Source organism: Canis lupus, chromosome 1 (genome assembly GCF_003254725.2).
Source record: "Canis lupus dingo isolate Sandy chromosome 1, ASM325472v2, whole genome shotgun sequence".
Classification (NCBI taxonomy): Eukaryota; Metazoa; Chordata; class Mammalia; order Carnivora; family Canidae; genus Canis; species Canis lupus.
In genome coordinates, this window is record NC_064243.1 from 61,439,970 (window position 1) to 61,460,579 (window position 20,610).

At 36.1% G+C, this 20,610-nt stretch overlaps 1 long non-coding RNA gene across 1 annotated transcript in view; it reads right to left on the bottom strand.

Moving 5' to 3' along the window:
- LOC112644505 (uncharacterized) overlaps nucleotides 1-20,610 on the bottom strand; it is a 210,650-nt gene that overhangs the window by 100,905 nt on the left and 89,135 nt on the right. Inside the window, exon 3 of the long non-coding RNA XR_003126437.3 lies at nucleotides 4,698-4,820. This is a non-coding gene — a long non-coding RNA (uncharacterized LOC112644505). The remainder of the gene's footprint in view (nucleotides 1-4,697; nucleotides 4,821-20,610) is intronic.

Below are 20,610 nucleotides of genomic sequence, written 5' to 3' on the forward strand. Positions count from 1 at the left end.
CAGCTTTAGTAGAATAGGTATTGTTTCTTCTTTAAACATTTGATAGAATTCCCCTGGGAAGCCATCTGGCCCTGGACGTTTGTGTCTTGGGAGGTTTTTGATGACTGCTTCAATTTCCTCCCTGGTTATTGGCTTGTTCAGGTTTTCTATTTCTTCCTGTTCCAGTTTTGGTAGTTTGTGGTTTTCCAGAAATGCGTCCATTTCTTCTAGATTTCCTAATTTATTGACATATAGCTGCTCATAATATGTTTTTAAAATCGTTTGTATTTCATTGGTATTGGTTGTGATCTCTCTTTTTTCATCTGTGATTTTATTAATTTGAGTCTTCCTCTTTCCTTTTTAATAAGGCTGGCTAATGATTTATCTATCTTATTAATTCTTTCAAAGAACCAACACCTGGTTTTGTTGATCTGTTCTACAGTTCTTCTGGTCTCTATTTCATTGATTTCTGCTCGAATCTTTATTAACTCTCTTCTTCTGCTTGGTGTAAGGACAGTCTCTTCAATAAATGGTGCTGGGAAAATTGGACAGCCACGTGCAAAAGAATGAAACTAGGCCATTCTCTTACACCATACACAAAGATAAACTCAAAATGGATGAAAGATCTAAATGAGAGACAAAATACCATCAAAATCCTAGAGGAGAACACAGGCAACACCCTTTTTGAACTTGGCCACAGCAACTTCTTGCAAGATACATCCATGAAGGCAAGGGAAACAAAAGCAAAAATGAACTATTGGAACTTAATGAAGATAAAAGCTCCTGCACAGCAAAAGAAACAGTCAACAAAACTAAAAGACAACCTACAGAATGGGAGAAGATATTTGCAAATGACGTATCAGATAAAGGGCTAGTTTCCAAGATCTATAAAGAACTTCTGAAACTCAACAGCAAAGAAACAAACAATCCAATCATGAAATGGTCAAAAGACATGAAGAGAAATCTCACAGAGGAAGACATAGACATGGCCAACAAGTACATGAGAAAATGCTCCGCATCACTGGCCATCAGGAACTACAAATCAAAACCACAATGAGATACCACCTCACAGCAGTGAGAATGGGGAAAATTAACAATACAGGCAACAACAAATGTTGGAGAGGATGTGGAGAAAGGGGAACCTCTTGCACTGTTGGGGGGAATGTGAACTGGTGCAGCCACTCTGGAAAATTGTGTGGAGGGTCCTCAAAGAGTTAAAAATAGACCTGCCCTAGGACCCAGGAATTGCACTGCAGGGAATTTACCCCAAAGATACAGATGCAGTGAAACGCTGGGACACCTGCACCCCGATGTTCACAGCAGTAATGTCCACAATAGCCAACTGTGGAAGGAGCCTCGGTGTCCATCAAAAGATGAATGGATAAAGAAGTGGTGGTCCATATATAAAATGGGATATTACTCAGCCATTAGAAATGACAAATACTCACCATTTGCTTCAACGTGGATGGAACTGGAGGGTATTATGCTGAGTGAAGTAAGTCAACCGGAGAAGGACAAACATTATATGGTTTCGTTCATTCGGGGAATATAAAAAATAGTGAAAGGGATTATCGGGGAAAGGAGAGAAAATGAGTGGGAAATACCAGAAAAGGAGACAGAACATGAGAAACTCCTAACTCTGGGAAACGAACAAGGGGTAGTGGAAAGGGAGGTGGGCAGGGTGTGGGGTGACTGGGGGACGGGCACTGATGGGGGCACTTGACGGGATGAGCACTGGGTGTTATACTATATATTGGCAAATCGAACTCCAATAAAAAATATACAAAAAAAGAAGTGGAGAATCATGGTTGGTGCATTCAAGGTTTCAACACAATATTGGAAAGGAAACACTTACAAAACAGGTTTATGAGAAAAGAATATGGGTTTAATTTTGCTATTATAATAATTTCCTATGCAAAGCATTGCCATAAAACTGATTTCTTGTTATATATCTTTCCAAAAGTAGTTGTGTTAAGAAGGAATGGTCACACCAAGGAAAAAATATTATTTCTAATCGCAAATTAGAAATGGCATTTGGTAATTAGAGAGGCTTATCTGTTTCTTGTGATGAATATCAGAGTTATGTATACAAAACTTACATTTTCCTATAACTTATTTCTTCTAGAAAGCAAATAAATTAATGTGTGGTTATAAATTATTTCCTTCAAAACCAGCAAAAGCCTGACTTCCAGGGTCCTTTACCTCCAAGCATGCACTAATAATATATTTTAAACAGCATTATAGGCTATATGACAAGTCAATAATTGTGTGTGTATGTGTGTGTGTGTGTAGTGAGGAATGCAGAGCATTATGAGAACTTTCTATTTTCCACTCAATTTTACTATAAACCTAAAACTGCCTTAAAAATAAAGTTTATTCATTTGAAAAAAGCATACACATAAATATGTTTCACAAAATTACAGGTCATTCTGAAAAGTATCCCAAAAGCTATATTCATAGTGGTAGAAATTCTATTCACAAACCTTATATTCCCAAACTTTCTGGTTTACCTGTCTTCTTTAGGTACTTTTCTCTTCCTTTCTCAGTTATCTCACACTAATACAATAAATCTTTTTAAAAACTTAATTCCCTTAGCTTATATTATGTCTGAACTCTCCTAGAGATGGGTCTCAACCTACCTCTGTGAAAGCATGAAGCACACGTATTTTATCCTTCCAGGAATATTTCATTCCTTGTTTCACTTTTTCAGAGAAGCCAGTGACTAACCATTCACCCATCTGTTAGCTTAATAGAATATTTCAGTCAATGAGGCTGGTGTCTGGAGCCAGGAAGGCCTGGTGGCACTGGGCTTTAGCCAAATATCTCAAACCATTTTTCTAAATGCTTTAGGTCCGGCAAAATACAAAGCTGGTTTTACCAAGTACTTTTTTCTCTTTAATTTCTTAATTTGTGCACATTGTGAGGAAAATGTAATCCATCTGTTTCATTGGCACTTAATTCGACAAACTACTGTTTTGTAAGAGTATTTGATGTCCAAGAAGCCTAGGAGAGTATTTATGAGTGTTTGAAAACCTCCACAACCCATCAGAACCCTTGGGAAGTGGGGTTCTCCAAAAGCAAATGGATCTCAGAATTTAGAAGGCACTGGTTTAGTAAAAAATACTGTGCTCTTAATATTCTTCATCTTAGAAAAGTTTTGTCTAGTACCAGCAGAAGAATTAATTAAAAATACAGTCTAGTGGATTTAATTATTAGGCTTTTGTTCTCAGTTTCTTGGCTTCTTCTAATTCTTTCTAATCCCCACTATTCCTAAGTGGTGTGATGTGTGGGTCCCAGCCCACATAATTTCTTTTTTCCATGCTCTGAGCATCAAAATATTATGTTTTTCTACAAAGGCTCTGATTACCTCTAAGTGATTCCGTTTCCCAGGGGTCTGGCTGTCTGTGCACTTGAGGAGGTTTGCATTGTATAGGCTGGCATCAAGCATAGTCCACATCGCTAGCTCTGCAGTATCTCGATGTGTGTTATTTTTGAGAAGCCTTCATGGACTCATAAATTGTAGCAGTGCTGGGTTAAGGGAAGCTAAATAGATTTCCTTTACCTCAGGATTTGGGTGCCTTTACTATTTTAGTAAATATTGTGCATCCCCTAGAGAGGACAGCATATGGGGCTTTGCAGTAATGTGTTCTTCCACAGAGCTCACTGTTCAGAGCATCTGGGTGGACTAAGAGATCTGGGAAAAAGCTTGGGAAAGTCTGACCCACATCTCTTCTCTTGGCATTTATTTCATTACTTTCCTGGTGTCTGTTGTCTAAAGACAAACCACAAATTGTCTTCTTTTTAAATTTAATTTTCTTTTCATTAGAAAAGAAAGGAGAAGCCTTCCATCATCAGTAGACAGTCTGAAGTATCAAAGAATATTTTGCAACAATTTGAATGGAAATCCCCATTTATTGAACTGTTGCTTGATAGTATGGCAGTTTGGCTTTAAAAGAGCTAGTTTCTTGGATTAATTTCTACCAAACTGCATTACTATATACACTTTATCTTTTTTTAAAAAAAGAAAAGAATCCTATGAGAATTGGCACATGTTTACTAAGTTAGGAAAAGAAGAAGTAGAAAGAAATTTTTTAAATAGCTTTAAAATAAAAAGGAAATAGTGTTGGAAGTCTTTTCTATAATAATTTGTTCTATCTATCTATCTATCTATCTATCTATCTATCATCTATCTATCTATCATCTATCTATGTATCAATCATCTACTATCTATTGTCTGTCTACCCATCATCTCTATGCATACATGAAGGATATAAGAATTTGGAATTATTTGTTTTTTCCTTATTAAAACAGTCACTCTGAGATTAACCTTTCTCAAGTGACTGTATAGTATTTGTCTCAATCCCATGCCTCAGTTAGCTACCTGGTTAAGGAACGAACTTGGGAGATGAGTGGGTGGAGAAACTGCTTGTCTCAAAACACCCATGAGAAGAGTCACGTCCTTTGTCAGAGCATATAAATCTTTCAATTCACGGATGCCTTGGGAGATGTGTGTGTGTAGGAAAGAGAAGGAGGTCATGAGTTCATGACACAGAAAAGGAAAGAAATAACCTGCACCCTTTTCTCTGATGAGACATTTCTATCCCAGGAATGAGACATTTTCCCTTAAGCAACTTCTTTTTGCTCTACCTCTAATTCCAATCTCCATTTCAGGGCATAAGATATCACCAGAACACACAGTCACTGATTATTGAAATCACCTGGGTTAGCTGTGAGTCTTGCCCCCTTCTCTGCCATTGTCTTCCAGACCCCAGTTGATTCTCAAATGGTCATCATGCTCTCTTCCACTACCTTCACTCTGCAAGTAGGCCTCAGTGTGGTTTCTACCAACAAAAGAAGAAAATCACAAAAGATTCATGACTTCCTCTCTGTTTACACAAAACGTTTTATGCATATACATGCCACTATCAATGCATATATCTATTCATAAACCATTCATCTGACTCTTCATTCATGGATATATTGATTCATGTATGTATTCATCCACTTAACAAACATTTATTCAACACCTACTACATAGATGTTAAGGGTGTTTCCAAAGTTTCTCACTTCGTAACCAAGTAAAAGTCATCCCAGATTATCTGCAAAAGACTTCCAGATGAAATGTAAATACAGAGGAGGATAAATATTAAAGGCCAATAGCAACATTAATTGCAGGCTTAGTTACTTTTAGCTTACACATAATGATTTTTTTTCTTGGACTTACCCAAGATCCACATAATTCTAAGGACATAATATTAACATTACGTCCAGAATCACAGAGAATGACATTTTGCTTAAATATAATATTCCAAATAGCAAACTGAGTCAATAGTCTACATTTTCTCTATATTTCCGCTTCTGATTTTATTATGCTTTTGTTTTAGCTAAGTTAAAGTTAAGTGAAATATCATTGTGGAATGAAAATATCTTAGAGATAGAAAAGTGTGGTTTATAAGACATGAATAGAATTAAATGCTATATTGATGTTTACTTCCAGGATTTCTGTGTTAGGTAAAATTTAAATCGCTAGTGTGGAGGAAAGAAAGTATTTCTCTGAAGAAGTTTTCAATACATTTAAAATGTTCCTAGCTCTCTTAGATATTTGTAATTCTTTTTTTCAACAAAGCCCTCCTTTCTCTGCTTTGTTTATATCTGTTTTCCCAGAAGAGTTGTCTACGTTCAACGTCTTCAATAAGTTTCCTTCCTTTTCCTATTACATGAATGCTAATTTGGCTCCTCCTCAGTCATTATTCCTATTTGCCTACAATGAAAATATAGGGAGTAACCTTTGACTCTCTTCTACTTCTTATATGCCACATCCAATCCATCAGCAAATCATGTCAATTTTTCCTTCAAATGTTATTCAGGGTCCAACTGATTGACTCCCCACTTCCATCGATAAGTCCCTGTACTAAGGGGTTCAGCTGTCAAAGAAGCTGTTCAGAACTCAAAATGAAAATCCGTATACTTATAGTGTGTATTGTTGGAAAAGAATGTGATAAAACAACAGCCTTAGCATAAGGATGCATTCTAGCCAAGGGCTGTCTCACAGCTGAGCTCAGGCTCCAATTGTGCTCCTTCTGCAGGGTTCTATTGTTTTCTCTCAAAGATCAGGGACCACAGATGTGTGTGTTGCATGGAACACACTGAAACCAGAGAGCCCAAAATGGATTTTTGACTGGTACTTTTTATATCTTGCTGCTTATGCAGGAGGGAGGGAGAAAATCTCAAGCAGACTCTCCACTGAGTGGCGGAGTCCCAATGCAGGGCTCAATTTCATGACCCGGTGATCATGATCTGAGCAGAAAATAAAGTTGATCACTTAACCAACTGAGCCACCCAGGGGCCCTGGAAATGCTGAATTTTAAGAAGTGTGTTGGGGCGGGGTGTGGGGGTGCCTGGGTGATTCAGTTGGTTAAGCATCTGCCTTCAGCTCAGGTCATGATCCGAGTTTTGAGATCAAGCCTCACATCAGGCTCTCTACTCAGTGGGGAGCCTGCTTCTCCCTCTCCTGCTGCTTGCTACCTCTTCCACCTGCTTGTGCTCTCTCCATTATATCAAATAAATAAAAAAAAATCTTTTTAAAAAGTGAATGTATAATATCTGCCTGGAGCAGAATTAAGGAAAATGTCTTACAAATTCAGAAAAGATCATTGCTTTTAAATTTATAAATGTGAGTAAGGCATTGAAAAATAAGGGTAATTTGTTGTTGTTGTTAAACTATAAATCAAGGCACTGTGAGATAAATCAAGATCACCGCTCAAATTTCTAGATGTGAAGAGGCCTCCAGAATTCAGACACGGCTTCCCACTGAAGTGGTAATAGATTGCATAAAGAATATACACTGAATCTGAGCTCTGGAGCCACACATCCAACTGCCCATGTTTCTCTCTCCCATGCTCCTCAAACTCATCGTGTCAAAAGCTTCATCTCCCCTAGACAAATCTGTGCTAATTTGTGACCCTGTGCTAATCTCAATCTCAGTAAATGGTATCAGCATCATTTACCTGAAACAAAACAAAACCCCAAATCCTAGGAGATTTGTTTAACTCTTCTCTTCCTCAGCCTCAGAAACCAACCAAACATCAGTTTTATCCAGTAAATATTTGTAGATCCATCTACTCCTTTCCATTACCACTAACACTGCTCTAGTTAATGCCAATGTTATTTTTTTACCTGGATTCTGACCAATATCTCCTAACTGATCACCCACGTCTTTTCCACCAACCTCTATGTTCTCCATGTTTCAGCCAAAGTGAACTTACAAAAATGTGATTTGATTATGTTGCTCTTTTACTTCAATAATTTCTCATTATTCCCAACATAAAGTTCAAACTTCTTTACATTAAAAGGCCATCAGTGACCTGGCACTTGTCTAGTCTCCTGGCCTCAAATCCTCTACTCTCTCCCTTGTAAGCTAGGATACCAGGCTGAATTGCTTTTAAAATCTACAGTGTGCCAGGGTGAATTCTTCTGTTTTTTTTTTCCCATATAAATTCCTCAGGGAAGTTAACCTTGACACCCGTATTGTATAACCTCCTACCAAACATACACCCAGTTCTACATTGTGAAGTCAGACACTCGCACTTTGCATTTCCACAGCCCTCTGTAACTCTTCTATCCAAGTACCTATAACACTTTCCTGTAGTCATTTCAGCGCATAGGTATTTGAGGCCAGAAACTCTGCTTTTAACTCTTATAATGTCTACAGCAGTGTAGACATACATTGTACAAAAATGTTTGCTTTAATTATAAATAAATTCACAATTACAGCAAAACAACTACAACTACCACAATAAAACCCCAAAACTTGAGCTCCTTTTGAAAAATTCATAGATTATTCTGTGCAGGGGCCCATGTTTTCTATGATCTCTGCTATCTATTCTTCTCCAACAAAAATTGTTTCCTTCATTAGGATATCTATTTGGTCACTGCAGGAATTCATATTTGTGATTATAGCTTCTAAATTCCTTGGGACTAAGGATCATGCCTATCTTACTTACCTCCAGATTTCCAATATCAAGCAAAGTTTCCAGGCAAAATACAGGCATTGGATAAATATTTATTGAATAAATGAGTGAACTGAATAGAGACATTAGAGAAAGTACATTCAGACAGGGAAAACTATGTAAATTAAGCAATTTCCAAGAGATTTTAATAAGAGTATTATAATTATGTTTGGAATTTTTCTTGAAATCATGGGCCTCAGAAGTTCCTCTAATTATGTGATTTTTCTGGCCTTAAGTATTACTTGCTGGGAGTAAGTAATGACAATTCTTAGCTATATCCTTTGTGCACTCTTAAATTAAGATTTGGGTATCATTACTGATTTTCATCTTTTCTCTATTACTATGTAAGAAACTCATTGTTCAACCCAGGAGTATATGGTATGTGAGTGTAATGTGTCAGCACATTAAACAAAACCTGGAAACCTTTTTAATCAATGCCATGAAGGTGGTTAGTACTGGTGTTGTGGCAAAGACTCTAAGAACTTGTTACAAAGGTTAATGATGATGTGATTTCTATTTACTGGAGAAATAGCAGGGTCTGGAGCCCTTTGTAGAAACTTGGTCTCTTTTTCCCTTCAGCATAGATTTTCTCTGCCCAGAAGAAATCAATTAATCTTTTTATGCCCAAGTTTATGCCTCTATAAACTGCAGAGAGCTCTCGCTACCTACGCTCAGAAGAATGTTCTGTTAAATAATGAAGTCATGTCTGAAAAGCACTATATAAAAACAAAGTATTATAATGTTTTTTTTTTATCAAAATTAGCTTGTTTTCCAGTTTCTAACTAGTCTGTAATAACTGCAAGACAGTCCAATATTTTCTTGACCCCTTTTACTGGGTTACTCAAGTAGCTCCTAGGAATGCTAATGTGCATACATAATACTACATATATTGTAAACTAGTTCATGCATAAACCATTAGTTTTTAAGTACAGCACAAAGTATTTCTGTTGAAAAGAAAATGAGAGGAATATGCTTCACCTTCAATATTTTCCAAGCTAAGCAATGTGACTCGCCCCTTTAACATGTTTAGATTCACTTTCTGTAGTAAATATTCAAAAGTCACTTATTGGGGAAGAACAAAAGTGTGATACTACTTTCTCTGAGCCAATAAAGGAACCTCTGAACTTTCAAGCAATAGAAATTTCATAAGAGAGCATTGGCACTGGGGAAGCACTTGCATATTGATGCAGCAAAGCTTAACTAAACAACCAATTGCTTAAAATAGTACCAATCTGACCTTCTCTTTTCACTGCAAGATACAATACTGTTTATTACGTGCTTTCAGGTTGCAGTAAAGAACGTTTCTCCACATTATGCAGTTATTCACTACCTTTGTTCAGTCTTCAATTATATTTAGAGTTTCGGATATTGCAGAAAATGTCTTTATGGGTTTTGTACTTTACAAAATTCAATTAAATTCTAATTTTCATGAAGCAAACTCACTCTTCATTCTAGATAGTACAACAGAAAGTTGTCAGAGCTTTAGCCATATTGAGCCTCTATCAAAATATATCCAGGGGCACCTGGGTGGCTCAGGTTCAGCTTTCAACTCTTGGTTTGGCTCAGGTCATGATCTCAAAGTCCTGGGATCAAGCCCCTTGTTGGGCTTTGGGTGGATCTGTTTGTCCCTCTCCCTCCCTGCCTGCTCCTTCCCCTCACCCCTGATCATTCTTTCTCTCAAAAATAACAAATAAAATTCTTTTAAAAACAACAACAACAAAGAACAAAAAAAAAAATGTGTCCAGAGAGGGAAAGGCATACAATAAATGTCTGAAGTTAATAAAAAATGTTTTATTAAGATATATTTCATTATGATTATTTTCTTGAACTTTTTTCATTGACTCCTTATCAAATGGTCATTTACATATTGCTTTCCTGAATCAAATTTATCATTTAAAACATATATTTGCCAAAAGACGTTTTCCCTCCTCTTTAAAAATAGAAAAGGGATATTCTTTCAGTTCTTCATGAAAAAGATTTTTTTTTTTTTGGCAACTCTCCTCTCTTCAATGAACTGTGAAGATATCTGAAGTCTGAGGAAGGGTTCTTACCCCTCAGAATACCAATCCCATGTAATGATAGTCTAACTGGTCTTGGTGACAAAGACCTGGAAAAGGGAAGATAAGCAAAGGGGGTCTTGGTTTAAGACTAATAGGAATGAAGATTTAAGTGCTAACTTGTGTTGTAGGACAGTTAAGGAAGACTTTCAACATGGTGGTGAAGGGGAGTACAATGGAGAGCTTCTACATGATAGCAAAAGCCTCCACCTTTATTTTGGAAGGAAGGGAGGACTAAGCATGTTTATCTTGAATTTGCCTGTATAATTCAATCATTCCCTGGCATGAGCTCCCCCCCTACTTACCAGAAGCCTCCTCACACCCAGGAACATATGTTTTCAATTGCAAAGTGCTTGCAAGAAGACCACCTGCCAGCAAAGGGAATGTTTTCCCTCTCCCAGTGGGGGTCTTGCAGACAGGTTTTAATGTAGTTAAACAGGAACAGAGCAAGAAGCCTGCAAGAATGATCTTACAGGCTACTCTGCTTATTGAGATTTTCTTTTAAATAGAGAAGGGAACTGTGTAAGATATTAAAATGATCTTTTTTATTCTCTTTATCAGCCCTCCATCAGAACTCTGAGTCTTTTCTTCCCTATACACCTCTCTATATTTCTTTATTCAGCCACGTTTTGTGATATGACCCAATAGCTTTAACTAAATGAATACAATCCTTTAAAAGTTTCTATTTTTCAGTGCCATTACTCTAAAGCAAATACAAAAATCTGACTATGAGTGTAGATGAAAACAAATATTGTTTACACTCTGCCTATTATACTTCGGAAGTGCAGAGAAAATATGGGGGCTGTTGAGGAACTAATTGCTGAAACATTTAAGTACTAAAGTTAATACTTGAGCATCAAATGGCAACATTTTGTGCAGAAAGTAAAGTTGTTCGGGGGAGCTAGGGTAGAGGGGAATAAAGGAGAGAAGAAATCAAATATCCTCAAAAGAGTTTAGGAATGGGGTTGTTCCTTACTTATCCTCCTGGTTTTCTTTTCACACATACTCAGTCATTCTATGAAGTGTAAACAGATGCTGGGAATTGGAGTTCTGGGGTTCAGTAAATGTTTTTTTCTTCTAAAAAAACAGGATAAGGAAATTTCAGCTGCCATATTGGGGAGAGACTAGGCTGTGGACAAAGGGGTCACTACATATTTTATTTCATAAAATCATTCTCACAATCAAATGCGTAGAGGAAGTGCTTCCTCCTCTGATGTTCCTGGAGTCCTCTTCATCCCCCACCCTATGAGAGGACTTTATATTAATCTCACAAATCCAGAGAATGCAAGTAAAATAACCCCATCAACTGTGATAGCCTTGTGTGGGGGTCTGAGTACACTGGGCCTCATCCCAACACTGCAGGCACATTCCACAGGAATGAAAATGATCTGAGACACCCAGCCGCAGTTGACAAAATCTAGGAGGCAGGTGACAAAGTGATGACATGGTCAATGATGACAGCCAAAAAGCAGTTCCAAGTTAATATCACATACAGAGACTTGCACCAGCTTCATTCTGTATCACATTGTTATGTGATAGACACAAACTGCAGTGAGGGGAAGAAAAAAAAAAAAACTCATTCCACAGACCTTCACTGTTGTGTAATCAGATTACAATGCAAAGGTTTGCTACCCATGGGAGGTCTTTGAGCAATTCACCACCCAGGAACCCAAAGCAAACTAGATGAACTTTGCTTAAAACAATAAGCTGAAGGTTCTGTATTATATTACCTCACCAGGCAGAAGTGAGGAGAAGAAACTGGAATATAAGAAGGAAATAGGTAAACCTCCTAGGGTTACTTTCTCATGACACGTTTCTCTTGAGAATTCATAGGTCAGCACTGTTTTATAATAACCTGCTTTTAAAATTACATGACAGAAGCATGTGTAATTTGTGTTTTCTGACCCGAGAGCAATCTCTCAGTAAAACAGCGTGGCTAAGTGCCTGCCAAGGCAACCCCTAGTCTGTAATCCTCTAGGAAGTAAGGGTGGAGAGTATTCCCGAAGTATCCATTGCTTTCTCTCGTTTATTACGGGGAAAATCTATTGCTTAACGTGAATTTTTGTTCTTTGTCTCAGAAGCCCCACTGTCTGTGCAAATCATGACGTTTGTACCTTCTTGCTCTACAAGGAGGGAAATATAATTTTTTTCCTTTAGCCAAAGAAAATTAGAATTTATGGGATTTATTTTCGTGGCCCAGAGCCACACACCTCACACCTCACCAAATACTCTTCTGTAGCATGTCTCCATAATTAGAATGAAAGAAAAAGTAGTGTTTGAAGATAAAATCTATTATCTTGTTCAGAATACTCACACTGTGGCAGAAATGGATTGCCAAGTTTTAGAACAAGGTAGAGTTCTGAAAAAAATCCTTTTTTTCCTCCTCATCATGACTGTATTGACCTTGAATTCAACCAATTTGACCTTCGGCCTGTCACCTAGCCTTCCTGTTCCTGCCTCTCCCTTCTAATCTCCGTCCTTCCTTCCTTCCTTCCCTTGACAAACATGTATTGATGACCACTTACTTACTCTGTGCCAGGCAGTTGTGCTAGGCTCCAAAGGTGAGAGAAAAGGAATCCAAAATGTAGGAAAAGTTTTCTCTTTTACATTTCACTTTATACACTCCTAAAATATTTGAAGTTTCTCCCAACAAGCTTGTATCACTTTTTTTAAGATATTCTAAAAGAATCTTTTTAAAAAATAATCATGCTATCCTAATACAGCTTGATAATTTTTTTTTCTGTAAAGGATAAATAGTAAATATTTTAGGCTCTGTGGGCCATATGGTCTCTGATGGAGCTACTCAATTTTGCCAACCACAGTGTGAAAGCAGCCATAGATAATACCTAAATAAATAGGTGTGGCTATGTTCCAATAAAACTTTATTTACAAAAACAGGTGATAGTTCAGATTTGGCTCATGCTATTGTTTGCTGACCCCTGATCTAAAAGATTGAAACAAGGCCCTATATTCCAGGGAAACATAATCCAGCAATTTTTTTCCCCAGTAGCATCATGCATGAGACATAGCATGCATTGAATTAAATATCGGAGCACACTGGTTTTAAGGAAATTATTAACCACCTCTGACCCTCAGTCCTCTTATTTATAAATTCTTATGGAACCCGAATTAGATATTCTTTATTGCTTTTCCAATTCTGAATTTTGCTTATGTCTTATCACATACCAACTTCTATCATGCCACCAAACTTGTGTAGAATAGAAGTTGCTTGCTAAAATTTCTCTGAGCAATATATGTAGAGAACAGGTAGTTGGTGCCATTGATATGATCTGAAGTGTGGGAGCTGTTGATCTGAGAAAGTCAATTATGAGTCCTCCTAAACAAATAGAATAAGTCACATTTCATTTATGAAGCATTTTTATATACATTCTCACAAATAATCCTCAATACAACTACATTGGATGGCAAGAATAGATACTTCCTTCATCTTTCAAATAAGAAAAGAGAGGATTAGAGAAATTAAATTACTTGCCCAGTGTCCTCCATCTACTGCCTAGATGAGCAAAACATTAATGCCACCCACATTCTAATTCAGAGCTCTTCAAACCATGCAAGTCTTCTTCCAAAATACACACTTTGAATCACATTAAAAAATTGCAAATGAATGTAAAGTGATGGACTGACAGTACAAAAATGACTACTGAATTGCACCAATAAAGGTAGATGTTTTGTAATAGAGTTCTATGAAGTAGGAAAACAAAACACAACCACAGAAACAATATATGCCGAAGAACCCACCTATACTCTGATAGCCCACACCAGAATACAAGTCTCACACACAAGCATGAGGCATGCAGTTCATGTAGAATTTTACTGTCTAGCCCATAATTACAAAGAAATTTCATTTTTATTTTCCAGGAGAATGTTTAATAATAAAACTACTAATATCTTTCTGATTAAACATCTTCAAAATAAAAATACATTTACAAATTGCACATTTTAAAAGTTTTTTTTTTCTTATTAAACTTGAAGCTTTGGTTATTCCAGATGACAACAAAAATATCACATATTTCCAAAAAATTGTATTTTTAATGATTTAGTTTTCACTTTTTTCTTCATGTTTTTAACACTCCATCTGGTTTTATGTATTCAATGTCCTTTTCCTTTTTGCCAAGCTAAAAAAAAAAAAAAATGCACATGCACCACTCTGCATCTTCAAAGCATTTTACAAACACTACCAAATTGGAATTCTTTAGTGGTTTAAAATTAGCTCCTTCTTATTTTTCTCATGAGCCTCTAACATGCCTCAGTAAATGGTTTTTCTTCTGTTGTTTCAAAAAAAATTTGTTTCCATATTTAAGTAAATATTATTTGTATGTCACTCAGCATGTATTAGAACATTTATATAGTCCAGGCTTTTAAAGAAAAAAATTAAGAAATGGCAAATTCTTGCTTTTATTTTTCCTGTGAAGTTTTACATGGGTTTACCACATTCTATGTGTCAAGCATTTGTGTGGCTGCAGTGTATTTTAACAAAGAAAAGGAAGTGAGTCTCTACATTTCAGGAACTCATGATTGTTGGGGAAACAGGTACATGAGTACCTCATTTCACTAAAGACAGACAGATGAATTCTAGCTAACAATGAGGGCATGGAACACTAATACTACATCCTTATTGTGTGCAAGGCATTTTCTAAAAGCTCTTCAACACAATGAACTCCGTTAATGTTAATATACTACAGGAAACAACAAAGTACTATGGATTTATGATAGGGGGAATAAAAATTAATTTCAACTGCTTATTAATTTTTTGGCCAAGTTTGCGAGCATTTCAAATGCTTCTCAAATAATTCTTTCTCTCATTGCCTCACACATTATCAGCTACTTTTATGCCATATTCCCCCACACACACACCTTTCAAATGTATAGTTTGTAAAACCCCTGCTATGGGTTGAAAAGTGCCCCCCATCACCAAATATTCATATGGAAATCCTAACCTCCAGTGCCTGAGAATGTGATTCTATTTAGAGATAGGGTTTTTCAAGAAGTAATTAACTTAATCTGAGATCATTAGGATGGGCCCTAATCCAACATGAGAGGTGTCCTTATAAGAAGAGAATCTCTGGACACAGATGAGTACAGAGGAAGGACCACAGGAAGAAGATTGCTACTTAAAAGCCAAAAAAAGATTTCAGAAGAAACTAGCCCTGCTGATCTAGGTCTTGTAGCGTTCAGAACCATGAGAAAAAAACATTCCTATTGTTTAAGTCACCCAGTCTGTGGTACTTTGTTATGGCAACCTGGGCAGATTAATCCACCCTAAATTGTACGTGCTTCCTACAAGACTTTTCATCATATATACTTCTATTTTATTTATTTCTTATATTTTAAAAATAATCCTTTGTAAGAAAAGGACATAATATTTAAAAATAAAAATTGAAAGGGGAAAATCGACCCCATAATGGTATTACCAGGCTACTAGCACATTAGGTAACTTTAACCCACTCACATGGAAAGGGCCCTTGTACATTCCCAGCCCTGATGGTAGAAACAAAAAGCTTATTTTTCCTTGAAAGAGTTTATTTAAATAACAAATAGATAAAATTCATGTATCATAAGAGAGCATTTATTTAAGAGCTGAGAAAAGAAATCAGATGATCTCTTGTTTATCTCCAACTCTCAGTTCTGAATGCTAGTTCTTAGGATTTTTTAGAGTGTATGCATTTTTCTAAGACATTGATATTAGTTGTAAGAATGGCCTAGCCCAGGAAAATAAATATTTTAAGAAAGGGTGTATAGAATAAAAAATTGTATAAATTATTATTAGAAATATTTTCTTAATTCGGAACAATTACTGAGGTAGGAAGGAGTGATTAAAAGTCACTCTTGTTTTCTTTGGACTCTTGGAGGTCTTCAAATACAATATTCTCATAGTTTATATTCTGAGATTTGGGCCTGAACAGAAAATACAAAATATGTCTGCTTAGAATTCAAACGTTTCAGCAATGACAAATATTATTAATAAATAATATTAAATTACTTTTTTTTTGTTGTTTCAAGCACCGTTTCTCTCTGAACAACTACTGCTTCTCTTGCCTCTTCCTTGGCAGAGGTTCCAATTCCTGCCATCTCTCCTCGAAAACTTGCATGGCACAGAATACTACAGCTCCTAAACATACTCTAGAGGTAACCCTTTGTGTGTTTGTGCATGCACACTCGTGTGTGTCTATGTGTGCCACTGACTTCACTCACCTGGAACATTTTGGCTCCCTTTTTTCTCCTTTTCTATTCTCCAGAGAATATATTTTTAATTATTAATTATAAACCTTTCTTAACTATTAGGGACCACAGAAGTACATACTTTCAAATTTTATTTTTTTAATTAATAATTTAATCTAGATTTACAAATTTACTGCTCTGAAGTTACCTTTTTGTCTTATAATTTTTCAATCTCCTGTGTATTGTCCTTGTTCCTCTTTCCTATCTGACAATTATTTGTACCTTTTTTGTCTTGGTCATATTTACTAAAGTATCATATTTGTCTTTTCAAAATACAGGGGATTTTTTTTGAATTTTTATTCATCAGTTTTTCATTTTGTTTTCTATTTAGTTGGTTTATGCTTTCATTTACATTAATCCCTTTCTTCTATTTTAGTTTATCTTGTTTTGTTTTCCTAGATTCTTGTCTTAAAAGCATAGATCATTTATTTTTAATTGCCTCTCTTTTTTTAAAGATCTTATTTATTTATTTGAGAGAGAGGGTGAACGCCAGTGCGGGGGAGGGCAGAGGCAGAGGGAGAACCAGATTCCCCATTGAACAGGAGCCCAACATGGGGCTCAATCCCAGGACCCCAGGATCATGACCCAAGCTGAAGGCAGATGCTTAACCTACTGAGCCACTCAGGCGCCCCTTTAATTCTCTTTTTAAATAGATACATTTACGTTCATACAGTTTCTTCTCAGTTTTGCTCCACATTCCCCTAGTTTTGTTATATAACACTTTTCCTTTGTTTATTTAGCTCTGAATAGCTTACAAGTTCCATATTGATTTTTGCTTTAGCCTAATAACTATTTGGTTGTGTGTGTGTGTTTGCACACATGTATGTGTTTAATTTCCTCATATATGGAGATTTTTTGAGCAGTGGAATTTCTTGTAATTGTTGATGAATAAGTAAATGTAGCCTGTATAATATCACCTTTATGGAATTTGCTGACATTTTCATTGTGGTCTAGCGCATGATAAATTTTTGTGGCTGTAGTCTGTGTGCTTGAAAATGATATGTAGTTTTGTGCGCATGGTACAGGCTTCTTTGTATAGCTACTCAGTCAGGCTGGTTAAGAGCATTACACAACTCCTCCATACCCTCCTTATTACTGGGTGGTTTCTTGGTTGGTTTCTAAGAGAGGGATGTTCAGCTTCTCACTGTGATTATGAATTTGCCCATTTTACTCCGTAGGGCTAGAGTGTTTGCTTTACATATTCCCCTTTGTGGTACTGCAGCTAACCAACTTGTTGGTCACCCATGGTTCTGTGGCCCCGGTGTCTATTACTGAGATGATGAAGCAGGTTTGCTATTTCTCACATTCAGCTACAGAATTTCTCTTGCACATTTTGCATTCTTCTGCTTTCAGGATTTCTTTACATGTTCCAGTCTTCTGAGAGTTATTTCTTGCTTGTGAGCATTAAGAATGTAAAGAGCAAAAGAGGCAGGAGGAGAAGCTACGTAACGCATTTGCTCATTGCAATCCTTTCAAGATTGTGCTCGAGTTACTCTACAGGGCTTCTGATACCATTTCTCTTCCATTCCCCCAGCTTCCCTCGGATCCTGCCACCCAAGTCCCAACTTTCCAACCCCACCAATCTTGTTTCAGTTTGTCAATGTGGAAAGTTCTTTCCCCCCCAAAAAAGTTCTTTCCCCACATATGACTTCTACACATCAGTGTTCTGTACCTGGAATTGCCATTTTCTCTATAATTTACCGATTAACCATACTTACCCTTCAGAAATCAGGTTAAATGGCATTTACTCAGATACTTGTTGGATAATGTACTATAAATCAGTTCTACTTTCTTGCAGTACTTATACTTTTTTTTGGTAGTACCCTTCAAAATCATGTATTTTAAAAAATCTGATTATTTACTTGTTTATTCCTTCCTCCCAATTAGTTTCAAACCCTAACTGTACAGGGACTATATCTATCTGTTCCTTACTATATTCCCATGCCAAGATAGGCCTAGCAACATGGTAGCTATCAGAAGAACATTTATTGAATGAATGAGGGCATATTAGCCTCAAATAGTTACACATTTAAAGTTGAGGAAGGATCACAAGTGCTATATACGGTTAAAATTCCACACAGATGTGACACATTCCATCTTAAAGACATGTACCTATTCTGAGAAATTAAGAGAATCATAATAGCTACAAGTAACAGTGCCAAGCATTTTATATTCATTATAGCTAATCTTTATAATAACACTGACATTTCAGAAGAGTAAATTGAAGATTAGGGAAATTAAATAACTTACTCAAGATCAAGTTATCTGTAATAGCAGAGCTGGAATTCAAAACCAGATGTGTTTGTTTCTAAAACTTGTCCTTTCTTTCCACTACAATTCTGTGCACCATTAGATAACATTTGGTAGTCTAAGAAATACTATTAGTTTTGTTTTGAAAGCAATTTATTTTAAGGAAGCTAAAGTGATATTTTCAGGCTTGAACTTGATCCAAAGTAAGACAAATATAAAATGTAATTAATTATCGATTTAGATGCTTTTTTTCAAATTTTAAACAGCTAAATAAACATTCAAAGATATCCCTTCAGACTAGGTCTTTAGATTCTTGGGGCAGGACCTCTCCAACAAATTTTATTGAGTTCAATTTACCAAAGTGAATAGGCATGACCACAGGACTTAATGGGAACATATAAGTACCAGCCTTTATTTCTCCATTAAGGCCATGTGGATGAGCTCTATTTAATACTTTCTTCAGCTTAACCCTGCCATGCATTAAAATAACAACTCAAGTCAATTCGGGCCATGCAGTTATGTCACATAAAGTCAACAAACATCTGGACAATTGATCAAATATCTGGATGGTTGATGACATCTGTGACTAACCTGATGGAACACTTGGACATCCTTAAAACAGCCTGAAAGATAATCTTGGTCTGACTCTCTGACAGGAGTGAGGAAATATATAGCTGTCTTTCAGACCTTTCGTCACCTGCCTAATATTCTAAATGTGTCTCATTAGGAGATGAATAGTGTGAGTGAGTGTGTGTGTGTGTGTGTGTGTAAGCATGTTTTACATTCCTATTATCTCTAGAGGGGGGTTTTGTTTAGTTTCTGTGACTGAATATTAAAACAAAAATGAAGAGAACAAGTTGGAAAGATTTTTATAAAAACAATAAATTCACTCCACCCTTATTACAGCATTACTCCTACTTAGCTAGTTTTCTAAATAGTTTTGCAATAGAAGTAATAAAGAAAAGGTATAAAAATCTAGAACCTAATAAATGATAAACACTCAGAAAGAAAAACCTCAGTAATATTTAAAATGTCAATATAAAATATACCTATATAAGAAAAACATGAGATGATAAACTTATGAAATCAATACATAAAAAGAGAAACTGAGTATAATACCTTTGAAAGAGTGTCACATAAAACTTAGCACCTGAATTACTATAATAACATACACCAAAAATTCATAATATATGAATTAGCAATTGTCTTGAACCTAATTTTCCTCATGTTGATTAAAATAATTTATATTTTGTTTTCCCCCAAATACTGCTTTTGTAAGTTCATTTACCTTTTAAATTTTTATTCACTTTTGAAGATATTTATTCCCTATATAAAAAGGCCATCATATCTTCCCTCTATGAGACAAACATGAAAAGCATTCATTGGGTTTGTTGCAAACAAATAGAAATAAGCATAAAATGGCCATTAAAGTCTTGGGTCTGCAGCTATCCTACTTGCCCATTTAAATCACACACGCAAAAGACATGTAATCCATGCATAAAAGATTGCCTATTATTTCTCTTTATTTCTTTTCTGAAAGAAGGAGTTTCTTTCAGAAAAGTTAGTTAATCTGTCTGTGCCTCTGTGTGCCTTACTGACAAATGAAAATAACAGTAACCAAATAAGGTCATTTTGAAAATAAATTAGGTAGGATACACAAAACAATTGTACCTGACACCGAGAAAATGCTCAAAAATCATTAAGAAGGAAATAAACTCACTGGTGTATTTCTAGTATCACTTTTGTAAATGGGGTTCTATGACTACTTAATAAAAGATCCAGTGTACCTAGAGCCAACTTTTTCACAGCAACAAGAATGGAGGAAAAATAGACAAAAGATGACAAGGAAGATGATGCAAGGAAATAAAGTACAGGGAAAACTGTACTGTTTCCTGTAGTGCTAAGAGGTGATAAAGGAAAAGACACTAGTCTTTGTCATAGGCTGCTGAACATTTTACAGACTTGTTCTTCATGTCTGGATAACTTGTTTTTGTCCCCCACATTATATCATGAAACTCAAACATCATTACAAATCAACCTTTTCTCTGGTTTCATCTTCAGTGTTCCCCTCCCAT